This window comes from Hordeum vulgare, chromosome 7H, assembly GCF_904849725.1.
Source record: "Hordeum vulgare subsp. vulgare chromosome 7H, MorexV3_pseudomolecules_assembly, whole genome shotgun sequence".
NCBI classification, from domain to species: domain Eukaryota; kingdom Viridiplantae; phylum Streptophyta; class Magnoliopsida; order Poales; family Poaceae; genus Hordeum; species Hordeum vulgare.
The window spans coordinates 539755721-539769431 of NC_058524.1; positions in this window are offsets into that span (position 1 = coordinate 539755721).

Sequence of the window (13711 nt, forward strand, 5' to 3'; positions counted from 1 at the left end):
CCTCGTTTGGAACTGTTGGTCGGCATAGCCGACATAGTCGTCTTTGCCACCTCCAGAGTCCTAGCGCCCCCGATACGGACCCCAGGGTTCTGGCGCGCTTTCAAGAGAGTCTCACGTGGGAATTCATCAAACGGAGAAGACTCCGCCTCACCCCCGTGTTCATCTCCACTCTCCTCCGTCTCCTCGTTGTCATCTTCATCCTCTTCACCCGCCGAGTCCTCCTGGTGCTCGGTGTCACTCACCACATTGATGGTGGCGCGGTCAACCGCTGGGATGGAACTAACCAGCCCTGTAAAAGCCTGCAGAGTGGTGGAGTGAGAATTACAAACAAAAACAACAAGCAACAAATAAGTTCACTCGGTTCAAGCACGTGAAGCTTTACCTCATTCGGCGGCTACTTTGTTGAGTAGGGAGGCACCAACCGGTGCCCCTGGGATTATCTCGCATAGGCGTTATGGCCTTGAGCTTTTTCTCCAGCTGCTCTGCCCGATCTCCTCCGGATGAACATGGGTTGGGTCATCCGGACCACTATACATCCACATGGGTGAGCCCTGGTGTGCAGGGGCTGGATCCTTCGCTGGAAAAAATATTTCTAGAAGGTCCAACCCATTGATGTTCTTCCGCAACAAGGCAACAATGCAATCACCAGGATATCTACATTTGTCCTCTCTTCCTTCGACATGGTTAATGAGGTGCCGACTGAATTCACTCGGGCGAATAAGGCAAAAGGCCTGACTAACCCTCACCGACTGGGACATCCTGAAAATAGAACCAAGGAAGACTACAATAAAAGCTGAGCGTAGGATAGAAAAATAGAAAAACAAATCTGGAGCATTGGATGTCTAATGTGCAAGCTGGTGGGAGGATCTTTCTTGTATATAGCTATTACTCGAGGAGATTTCCACAAAAGGTACAAAGTATCCACCAGCCTCACGTTTCAAATGTGAAGCACCTATTAAAGATCCAACGACTCCAACTTCATTTTTCTTTTTTCTATCCTATGCCCATTTTATATTGTAGTCTTCCCTAATACAACCAGGAGTCTTGCTAACCCTTCACCGAATCAGGAAAGGACATATGAGGAAAACTACTCTTGTCCGTGAGTTGTATTCCTAAACCCCCACAAATTTGCACTACATGCGTATTTCCATCTGACTGAGAAGACTTTTTCAGAGTCATCACTCATCACATGAACAATTTCTTGAATAATCCCCGGTGCGGATAGCACCCGAGGAAATTCTCGCATAGAGATACGAAAGCAACTAAGTACGAGACGACATTCGGGGAAGATGATGAAGCCGCGCACAGAAAAAGTCGAGGAAAGCACGGAAGAACGGATGCAGGGGCAAGAAGAAACCTCTTTCTATGTCGGTGACCAGGAGCACCCGCTCATCTCCCCTCGGCAACCGCGAGCTACCCGAAACCACCAAGCCTTCGCTCTCCAGTTCCACCAATCGCTCCTTGGAGACTCGAGACGGCATCCAGTCGCCCTGGGTCCATCCTGGTGGGAGCGTCCCAGCACCCGAAGAAGAACCACGCGAACCCTTTTTGGCCTGCTCGGCTTTCACAGTCATGCCTTTCTCCATGCTGCACGGTGGGGCGGGCGAGGTGGGGGAACAACGAAGGTGCCGACCGCAAGGTTCAAGAAAGGGAACGAGGGTAACTCAGATCTGGTGGCGTGATTCCCTTCCCGCACTACCTCGGCCTACTTATATGCTACAGGAAGATGCCCCATCGAGTGCTCCGCCTGCAGGAGGAAGATCTACAGGATCCCTGTGACAACATTCCTGTAGCACAACAATGACATTTCAGGCATGGAAATCGAGGCACCCCTCCACTACTTCCACTACTCATGTCGACGCTGACTCCGCTTCCCCAGCACGCTCCATCGATCCAAATATAGCGGAAAATCCCCCCCTCATTACCCGAATGGATTCCATATGCGTAGCGCATAATGAGGGAAGCCGAATACCCTACCGCGCGTCGTTCCATGGGACCACAAGCATTCAGACAACACAAGAAGGCAATCATATCACCCGCACCATGGCGCAAGTGGGACCCATCCTACCTCACCAATTGAATGGTCAAAGCCCCGAGCTTGCGATCGACCAAATCGTTGAATTTACCTTTCCGAAAGGTATTCAACTATTACCGATTGGAAGAGTACCGACATGCTACATCACTTGGAATTTTCACTCTTCAATCTGTAGCAGTTTACTCAGAGCCCGAGTGATGTAGCCTCGAGCTACAACCTCGACGTCCGTGGGACATCGTAGGTACAAGCGTGTGCCTTCCACTCAGCCAGTAAAACCTCAACTGATTCGAGGGCTACTGACGTGGTTGTACATTAGGGGTAGTCCTACGGACCTGCATCCCCAGGCCTACCCAAGACCCTACATGGACATCAACATCTCAAAAGTCACCATTGCAGTCATCATCTCACTCGGATAAGTGTATCTTCACTCAGCTCACGTGACGTCACTTGGACTGTCTCGTATCTGTCGAACGTACCTCTACACTCAGACTGCAACAAGGCATGGGCAACAAAGAGACTGCAACGACTACAGACTTGAACTATCACATGAAGTGAAGTGAAGGTGTGTGTTACCAGTAACGCTGGAGTTAGAGCTACCGTTACTAGTAACTTCCGTAGTTATTAGCATTTACTCGCCCTTGTAATGAGGTCCGGCTGGTGGTGGCGCACTCTATATAAAGCCACCCCCGGGATCCCGGGCAAGGGTTCAACATTCTGTACTATCACATATGCTATAAGCAAACACCAACCAGTGAGGCTCGAGACGTAGGGTCGTTACCACTCCCGAGTGGGCCCCGAACTCGTACATCCGAATGTATCCACTGCGCCCTAGCTAGGATCCTCCCCTCATTTGTACCCCTGGTATTATTGTCAGGATCATTCCCACGACACTCCCCATTGTTGCAAGAACATGGGCTACTTTACTACACTCACGGGGAGCAAATGAAAAACAACATTATTAGATCATCTCCAGCCCACCGCCACCCCCAACAACCCCCAGACGTTTTTCCACTCACGAGGAGTAAATGTAATCACCCAAAACTCCATATGTTATCACTTACATTGTAGTGGTACAATTCTACTAAGGACTTGCACTTATTTCTCAAACGAAACCACTCCATGGACTGAACCAACCATCATGCTCCTCAAAACTCCTACAATGTGCACAAATAGATAACCATGCATCCTGAAAAGCTACATCGAAAAGCTCTTCGGATACACTTAATTGTCCACAAAGTAGTCCCTCGTAAGTTTGGCAGATTCTTCTGCCCGATAGTGAAAATGGCCTAGGTGAAACTTGTGTTTTCCCCCTATCTTGATCTCTAGTGATCACGACCACCGACATCTCAAAATCATCATGTTCCTCTAACTACAAGACATACAAAAACTCTTGCAAGTGCCTCTTTGTTTGTGTATTACATCAAAGAATTAAATGGGAGCAATGTTTAGACTACAAATATACTACAAAATTGGGAAAGCCGCAAAAGGAAAAATGCCTTTAGGTTAATTCATTGACCACCTTGTGTGTGGGAAGAGGTCTGTCACATGGCAACATGTGGAGAGGCTTGAGGGTGGCAGCGAAAGACAAAGGGAGGCATGGACAATGACGTGGTTCATCCGTGGCCTTGGTAACGGTCCACGCTCATGACAACTAAGACCACCACCAGGTCGACTTAAGTGTTGTAGGTGGTCATAGCAGAGCAAGCGAGAGCTTATTGATACGTCTCCAACATATCTATATTTTTTTTATTGTTTCATGCTATTATATTATCGTTCTAGGATGCTTTTTAGGCATTTACATGTTGTTTTATATTATTTTTAAGCACTAACTTATTAACCCAGAGCCAAGTGTAAGTTGTTGTTTTCTGCATGTTTTTGGCTTTTGAGGAATAATGTACCAAATGAAGTCCAAATACCCCGAAATTATTTGATGATATTTTGATAGACAAAATAAGGACCAGAAAATTCCAAGGAAGACCGAAGGGCACACGGGGCGCCCCCAAGCCAGCAAGGTGCGCCCACGGGTGGCACCGCCCTGATAGTTTGGGACCACCTCCCTTGGCCTCCGACGTTTCTCTCTGTCCAATAAATTCACATTAATCCCAAAAACCCTAGGGAGCCCCAGAAACACTTTTTCCGTTGCCGCAAGTCTTTGTTCCTCCGTGTGCTCATCTGGAGCCCTGTTCCAGTGCCCTACCGGGGGGGGGTGCTACTTCTTGAGCTTGTTTTGGTTTTTCCCTTGAAAAGGAAAGGGTGATGCAGCAAAGTAGAGATAAGTATTTGCCTCAGTTTGAGAACCAAGGTATCAATCCAGTAGGAGTATCAAGATGAGGTACCAATGAACCTGTGCAAAAACAAACAAACTTGCACCCAACGCAATAAAGGGGTTGTCAATCCCTTCAGGGTTACTTGCAAGGTGAGATCTGAAGGTGATAAAAGGTAAAAAGATAAAAGTGCAGCAAGGTATTTTTGGTATTTTTGTATGTAGATCTGAATATATGATGTGTAAAATAGACTCGGGGGCCATATTACTATAGGCTTCTCTCATGATAGCAAGTATTACGGTGGGTGAACGAATTACTGTCGAGTAATTGATAGAATCGCGCAAAGTCATGACGATATCTAAGGCAATGATCATACATATTGGCATCACGTCCGAGACAAGTAGACCGATACTTTGTGCATCTACTACTATTACTCCACACATCGACCGCTATCCAGCATGCATCTAGTGTATTGAGTTCATGACGAACAGAGTAATGCCTTAAGCAAGATGACATGATGTAGAGGGATAATCTCAAACCAATGATGAAAACCCCATATTTTTACCCTTGATGGCAACAACACGATGCATGCCTCGCTACCCATCTGTCACTAGGTGAGGTCACCGCACGGTATGAACCGAAAACCAAGCACTTCTCCCATTGCAAGAATCATAGATCTAGTTGGCCAAACAAAACCCACAACTCGAAGAGAATTACAAGGATATGAAATCATGCATAAGAGAGATCAGAAGATACTCAAATAAGAATCATAGATAATCTGATCATAAATCAACAATTCATCGGATCTTGACAAACACATCGCAAAAGAAAGTTACATCAGATAGATCTCCATGAAGATCATGGAGAACTTTGTATTGAAGATCCAAGAGAGAGAAGAAGCCATCTAGCTACTAGCTATGGACCCGAAGGTCTGTGGCGAACTACTCACGCATCATCGGAGAGGCAATGGCGTTGATGAAGAAGCCCTCCATGTCCGAATCCCCCTCCGCCAGGGCACCAGAACGGTCCCTAGATGGGATCTCGCGGAGACAGAAGCTTGCGGCGGCGGAAAAGTATTTTCGTGGCTCTCTTCTTTGGTTTTGGGACTTTTGGGAATTTATAGGCGAAAGAGGTAGTGCAGAGGAGCCACGGGGGGGCCCACGAGCCTGCTAGGCACGCCCCCCTAGGGCGCGCCTTGGGGGCTCGTGACCTCCCACGAGACCTCCTGCCTTGGTTCTCAAGTCCTCTACGTATCTTCTGTTATGGAAAAAAATCATCCCGCAGGTTTTATTCCATTTGGACTCCGTTTAATATTCTTTTCTGAAAAAGGTCAAAAACACGGAAAAAACAGAAACTGGCACTAGGCACTGAGTTAATAGGTTAGTCCCAAAAATGATATAAACTGGCATATAAATGCATATAAGACATCCCAAGTTGATAATATAATAGCATGGAACAATCAAAAATTATAGATACGTTGGAGATGTATCAAGCATCCCCAAGCTTAACTCCTGCTCGTCCTCGAGTAGGGAAGTGATAAAGACCGAATTTTTGATGTGGAATGCTACCTAACATATTTGTTCTTTGTAACTTCTTTATTGTGGCATGAATGTTCAGATCCATAAGATTCAAAACAATAGTTTAATATTGACATGAAAACAATAATACTTCAAGCATACTTGCAAAGTAATCATGATCTTTTGAAATAACAAGGCCAAAGAAAGTTATCCCTACAAAATCATATAGTCTGGCTATGCTCCATCATCCCCACACAACGAATTTAAATCATGCACAACCCCGATATTGGCCAAGTAATTGTTTTTGCACTCTTACTTTCTCAAACTTTTGCAACTCTCACGCAATACATGAGCGTGAACCATGGATATAGCACTATAGGTGGAATAGAGTGTGGTGGAGGTTGTGAGGCAAAAAGGAGGAGATGGTCACATCGACTCGGTGTATTAATGGGTTATGGATATGCCCATCAATAGATATCAATGTGAATGAGTAGGGATTGCCATGCAACAGATGCACTAGAGCTATAAGTGTATGAAAGCTCAGAAAGAAAACTAGTGGGTGTGCACCCAACTTGCTTGCTCACGAAGACCTAGGGCAAATTGGAGGAAGCCCATCATTGGAATATACAAGCCAAGTTATATAATGAAAATTCCCACAAGTATATGAAAGTGACAAAACAAGAGACTCTCTCTCATGAAGAACGTTGTGCTATTTTGAAGCACAAGTGTGGAAAAAGATAGTAGCATTGTCCCTTCTCTCTTTTTCTCTTATTTTTTTGTTTTTGTTTGGGCTCTTTGGCCTCTTTTTTTTATTTTTTTGGTGGGCATCTTTGGCCTCTTCTTTTTTTCATTTCCTCACATGGGACAATGCTCTAATAATGATGATCATCACACTTTTATTTACTTACAACTCAATACTTAGAACAATAATGACTCTATATGAAATGCCTCCGGGAGTGTACCGGGAATGTGCAACGATCTAGCTTAGCGTATGACGTTGAAACATCTAGCTAGCTATCTTACGACCATGCAATGGAAAATTAAAATGACGACACATGTCATGAGACGGAACTGTGGAAGTTGCATGGCAATATATTTCGGAATGGCTATGAAAATGCCATAATAGGTAGGTATGGTGGCTGTTTTGAGGAAGGTATATGGTGGGTTTGTGCACCGCTGAAAGTTGCACGACACTAGAGAAGCTAGAAATGGTGGAAGGTGAGAGTGCATCTATACCATGGACTCACATTAGTCATGAAGAACTCATATACTTATTGAGAAAGTTTTCTTAGTAATCGAAACAAAGTGCTAAACGCATACTCCTAGGGGAAGGGTTGGTAGGTGTTAACCATCGCGCGATCCCGATCGCCACACAAATGATGACAATGAATAAATCAATTATGCCCCGACTTCCTAACATAGCGGTTCACCATACGTGCATGCTACGGGAATCACTAACCTCAACACAAGTAATTCTAGATTCACAACATCCTACTAACATAACTCTAATATTACCATATCCATATCTCAAAACTAACTGTGAGGAATCAAACTTCTCTTACTAATCAATGCACTCGAATATGAGAGTTTTTATTATATCCTCTTTGGATGCCTATCGTATTTAGGACTAATTTCATAACACACGCCAATTACCAAGTTACTTAGAGAGAGCACTCTCAAAATGATATAAGTGAAGATCGAGAGTCTTTATTTCTACAAAATATGACACCGCCGTGCTCTAAAAATATTTAAGTGAAGCACTAGAGCAAAATCATCTAGCTCGAAAGATATAAGTGAAGCTCATGGGAGACAAATTACCTAGCTCAAAGGATATAAGTGAAGCTCATGGGAGCTAAATTGCCTAGCTCAAAAGATATAAGTGAAGCTCATTGAGTATTCTAACAAATTCAAGATGAGTGCATGTCCCTCTCAAAAAGGTGTGCTGATAAAACAAAAAGCAAAGACTCCTATAATACACGACGCTCCAAGCAAAACACATATCATGTGGTAAATAAAAATATAGCTCCAAGTAACGTTACCGATGGATTGAAGACGAAAGAGGGGATGCCTTCCCGGTGCATGCCCGAGCTTAGGCTTTTTGGTGTCCTTTAATTTGGCTTGGGATGTCTTGGGCATACCCAAGCTTAGGCTTTTTCCACTCTTTATTCCATTGTCCATAAGAACATCACCCAAAACTTGAAAACTTCACAACACAAAACTTAAATAGAAAGTCATGATATCATTAGCATAGGAAAACAAACCACCAACTTTTTAGGTACTGTAGTAAACTTGATTTCCATTTAGATTGATGTTATATTACTGTATTCTCACTTCTCCATGGCTCGTACCCCCCGATACTAACCATAGTTGCATAAAAATAAGTAATCAACACAACAAAAATAGAATCTGTCAAAAACAGAACAGTCTGTGGCAATATGTATTTTTCGTATACCTCTGCTATCCCAAAAATTCTGAACAATTATGAAAATTAGGGAAATTTTCATATCAATCAGCAGCAAAAAGAATTAACTCAAAATCTCTTTCTGTATAGGAGTTAAAAATAATTTCGTGAGCACAAAGTTTTTGTCTTTTTCAGCATGATTAAACAACTATCACCAAAACTAATCATAAAAGGTTCTACTTGGCACAAACACTAATTAGAACATAAAAAACACAAGCATAAAAGAATCATGATGGTGTGGACTCAACAAAACAGAAAGTGAAAAGCAAAAATAAATTTATTCATTGGGTTGCCTCCCAACAAGCGCTTTTCTTTAAAGCCTTTTAGGTAGGCATTGATAATTCAATGATGCTCACATAAAAGATAGCAAATGGACACGAAGAGAGCATCATGAAACATGTGACAAACATATCTAAGTCTAACATACTTCCTATGCATAGGCATTTTTTAGGAAAACAAATTATCAAGACAAGCAATAACTACCATATGCAAGGAAGAAGAAAGAGACAATATCAATCTCAACATAATGAGAGGTAATTTAGTAACATGAAAGTTTCTACCACAATATTTTCCTCTCTCATAATAATTACATGTGGGATCATATTCAAATTCAAAAATATAACTATCACATAGGATATTATTTTCAATATCCACATGTCTGCAAAATTGACACTCTTTATTATTGCAATCATTATTATAAGTATCACATTCATCATGAGGCTTAAACAAATTTTCAAGATCATAAGAAAAATCATCACCCCAATCATGATCATTGCAATAAGTAGTGGACATAGCAAAACTAGCATCCCCAAGCTTAGGGTTTTGCATATTTTCAGCATAATTGACATTCACAGAGTTTATAATAAAATCATTGCAATCATGCTTTTCTTTAAAGGGGCTAGCAAGTGTGCATGCAAGAACAATAATTTCACGTTTAACATAAGGAACTATAGCAAGTTCATCTCCATAGGCATCATTAATATTGGCATCATGGCCACAAGAATAGCAAGCATCATGTTTATCAAGGGGAGATATTTCAATCATATCAACGGAATCACAATTATCTATAGGTTCATGCATATCATTATTTTCCTCCAAAGAATCGGACATTCTCTCAATAAATTCAATAACATAGGCATTAGAAGCAAAGTTCTCACGGCAATAATTAAGTATGTCAATATTTTCATATTTGTAGAGAGTAATATCATACTTTTCAATCAAAGAAGCAACTTCATGAGCACCCTTAAAAACAACAAATTCTTCAATTTGTTCGATATCATAATAGCTATAAACACCCTTTTCATAAGAAGATAATATTTCATTATCATTAAACTCACATAGGTAGGGAAGGTGTTCTTAGGGTTTTTAGAGCAACAAGTATAATCATAAATTTCACATAGATTCAAAGCATAGCATAGCAAACTATTTACGTGATGCCATAAGAGTCTCCCCTTTTCAGACAAACGGTGATGCACAAAATGAGAATGCTCATCTAAAGATTTCCCATCAACCAAGCTAGTTGGGGTTTCAGTACGAGCACAAAGGGATCGAAGATGATCCAAGTAGAAAACTTTAAGTGGATCCATATCAATATATACTTAGCAAGCAAAGATGCAAGCATATTGAAGGCACATAGCACACAAGCAAAGGAAAGGCAAACGAAAAAGGCAAATATTTTTGTAAATTTTGTTTTTCTAGAAGTGGGGGAGAGGAAAACGAGAGGCAAATGGAAAAATAATGTAAATGCAAGAGATGAGTTTGTGATAGGTACTTGGTAGATATGCTTCACCTGGATACTCCCCGGCAACGACGCCAAAAATTCTTCTTGCTACTTCTTGAGCATTCGTTGGTTTTTCCCTTGAAGAGGAAAGCGTGATGCAGCAAAGTAGAGATAAGTATTTCCCTCAGTTTGAGAACCAGGGTATCAATCCAATAGGAGTATGAAGATGAGGTACCAATGAACCTGCGCAAAAACAAACAAACTTGCACCCAACGCGATAATGGGGTTGTCAATCCCTTCACGATTACTTGCAAGGTGAGATCTGAAGGTCATAAAAGGTAAAAAGATAAAAGTACAACAAGGTATTTTTGGTATTTTTGTATGTAGATCTGAATATATGATGTGTAAAATAGACCCGGGGGCCATGGTGTTCACTAGAGGCTTCTCTCATGATAGCAAGTATTACGGTGGGTGAATGAATTACTGTCGAGCAATTGATAGAATCACGCAAAGTCATGACGATATCTAAGGCAATGATCATACATACAGGCATCACGTCCGAGACAAGTAGACCAATACTTTTTGCATCTACTACTATTACTCCACACATCAACCGCTATCCAGCATGCACCTAGTGTATTAAGTTCGTAACAAACGGAGTAACGCCTTAAGCAAGATGACATGATGTAGAGGGATAAATTCGTGCAATATGATATAAACCCCATCTTTTTACCCTTCATGGAAACAACACGATGCGTGCCTCGCTACCCCTTCTGTCACTAGGTGAGGACACCGCACGGTATGAACCCAAAACCAAGCACTTCTCCCATTGCAAGAATTATAGATCAGGTTGGCCAAACGAAACCAATAACTCAAAGAGAATTACAAGGATACGCAATCATGCATATAAGAAATTAGAGGAGACTCAAATAACATTCATAGATAATCTGATCATAAATCCACAATTCATCGGATCTCGACAAACACACTGCAAAAGAAAGTTACATTAGATAGATCTCCGTGAAGATCATGGAGAACTTTGTATTGAAGATCCAAGAGAGAGAAGAAGCCATCTAGCTACTAGCTATGGACCCGAAGGTCTGTGGTGAACTACTCACGCATCATCGGAGAAGCAATGGTGTTGATGAAGAAGCCCTCCGTGTTCGAATCCCCCTCCGACAGGGCACCAGAACGGTCCCCACATGGGATGTCGTGGAGACAGAAGCTTGCGGCGGCGGAGAAGTATTTTCGTGGCTCTCTTCTTTGGTTTCGGGATTTTTTTTGAATTTATAGGCAAAAGAGGTAGGGCAGAGGAGCCACGGGGGGCTCACGAGCTTGCTAGGGGGCACGCCTAGGGGGCTCGTGACCTCCCACGAGACCTCCTGCCTTGGTTCTCAAGTCCTCTGCGTATCTTCTGTTATGGAAAATTATCCTGCATGTTTTATTCCGTTTGGACTCCGTTTAATATTCTTTTCTGAAAGAGGTCAAAAACACGGAAAAAACAGAAACTGGCACTAGGCACTGAGTTAATAGGTTAGTCGCAAAAATGATATAAAATGGCATATAAATGCATATAAGACATCCCAAGTTGATAATATAATAGCATGGAACAATAAAAAATTATAGATACGTTGGAGACGTATCAGGGGGCAGTCACAGAGGGCCTCTACATCAACCTTGCTGCTCCCATGGTGATGTGTGAGTAGTTCACCATAGACCTACGGGTCCGTAATTTGTACCTAGATGGCTATCTCTCTCTCTATGTTCTTTATCGCCATGATCACCGCGATTCCCATGGTGATCTATCTTATGTAATTACTTTTGTGTGGTACGTTTGTTGGGATCTGATGAATTATGGGTTTATGTTCTGATTATTCATGAATAATATTTTATATGTATGATTATGATAGCTTCGTAATTTTCTCTTTTCTGTTGATTTGGTTTGGCCTACTAGATTGATCTATCTTAAGTGGGAGAGGTGCTGTGTAGTGGGTTCAATCTTGTGGTGCTCAATCCCAATGATAGAAAGGGACATGCCAAATATTGTATTGCTGCCACAAATGGTAAACTATGGGGTTCGTTCATATTAATTGGATTTACTTTGTCTATATCATGGCATCATTCTCCAAGCATTACTCTGTTTTCACTTAATACTCTAGATGCATGCTGAATAGCGGTCGATGGGTGAAGTAATAGTAGTAGATGCAAGTAGAAGTCGACCTACTTGTTTACGGATGTGATGCCTATATGTAACGATCATTTCCATGAATAAATATTGCATAACTGTGTGTCTTTGTATCAATTGTCGAGCAGTAATTTGCTTACCCATCGTATGCTTTCTACGAGAGAGAAGCCTCTCTCGAAAACTAGGCCCCCGGGTATATTCACAAGTATATTTACAAAAAATCTTAATACCTTGCCTTTCATTACTTGTATTTACTTTTTATATTTAATATATTTCAATTATCTATCTATCACTACTTATCGCTTGCAAGTAACGAGTTCAAGGGGATTCACAACCCTCTTGTCCGCGTTGAGTGCAAGTGTGTGCTCTTTTGTGTGTAAGCGCTCAAGACGGGAAATTGCATGGTCATTGTATTGGTTAGATAACCCTTGTTATCAATGAGAAAAATACTTATTTATACTATGTTGCATTATCCCTCCTCTTCAGAGAAAAACCCAACGCAAATCACAAGTATCACTTATATCAATGTGTGTGCCTCTATCTCTCTGTGTGTGTGTGTGGGGGGGGGGGGGTGGGTGGGTGGTGCTATGGAGGATTTGTAAAGCGGCACCGGGCGGCTAAAAACTCTGCCTAATATAATCGATCTGTCTGGAAGGGAATACAGAGAAACTAAAATCTACAAAAATGTAGGGACAAGCGTGGTGGTTTTGGGACATGCTCAAATTCTTAGGGAGTTACAAATGTATAGGATGATGGTTATCAATTATTAACTTCCTATGAATGTAGGTTTTTGGGAGATATAGCCTACTAGGGAAGAGTTAGAAATGCTCTAAAATACCATAGTAAACATCTTAGAGCAACTCCAATAGCTCCCTATCCATAAAAAACCCTACTACGCACGAGGAATTGAGGCAGAAATAGTTGTCCAACAGTTCCCGTAAACTCAGGTTTTTATGGCATCCCATATAATTCACCATACCCCCCTCACCTTTAGAGCAACTCCAATAGCTCATGTGAAAACCTTCATGTAAAAGTGATTTTACGGGAAGTCTATATAATTTAGGGGGAGTTGTTTAGTGAGATCTTCTCTTAGTGCATGTAAAAAAAATTCCTCTAAAATTTGTTTCCTTTTCTATTTCCTATCAAACAAACCTAGGCACGCATGTCACTGTCACGCACAATGTTTTTGTTGTCACCATTGCCACACGAGTTTGGTGACTTGAAGTGCACTCCTAGTGGTGCCGACGTATGGCGGTGCGATGGTGAGATGTGGCGCTAGGAGGCGCGGAGGCTTTGTCGCGTGGTGATACGTCTCCAACGTATCTATAATTTTTGATGGTTTCATGCTTTTATCTTGTCAAACTTTGGATGTTTTGTATGCCTTTTATATCTTTTTTGAGACTAACCTATTAACTCAGTGCCTAGTGCCAGTTCCTGTTTTTTCCATGTTTTTGACCCCTTTCAGAGGAGGATTTTAAACGGAGTCCAAACGGAACGAAACTGCCAAAAAGATTTTTTCTGAAACAGAA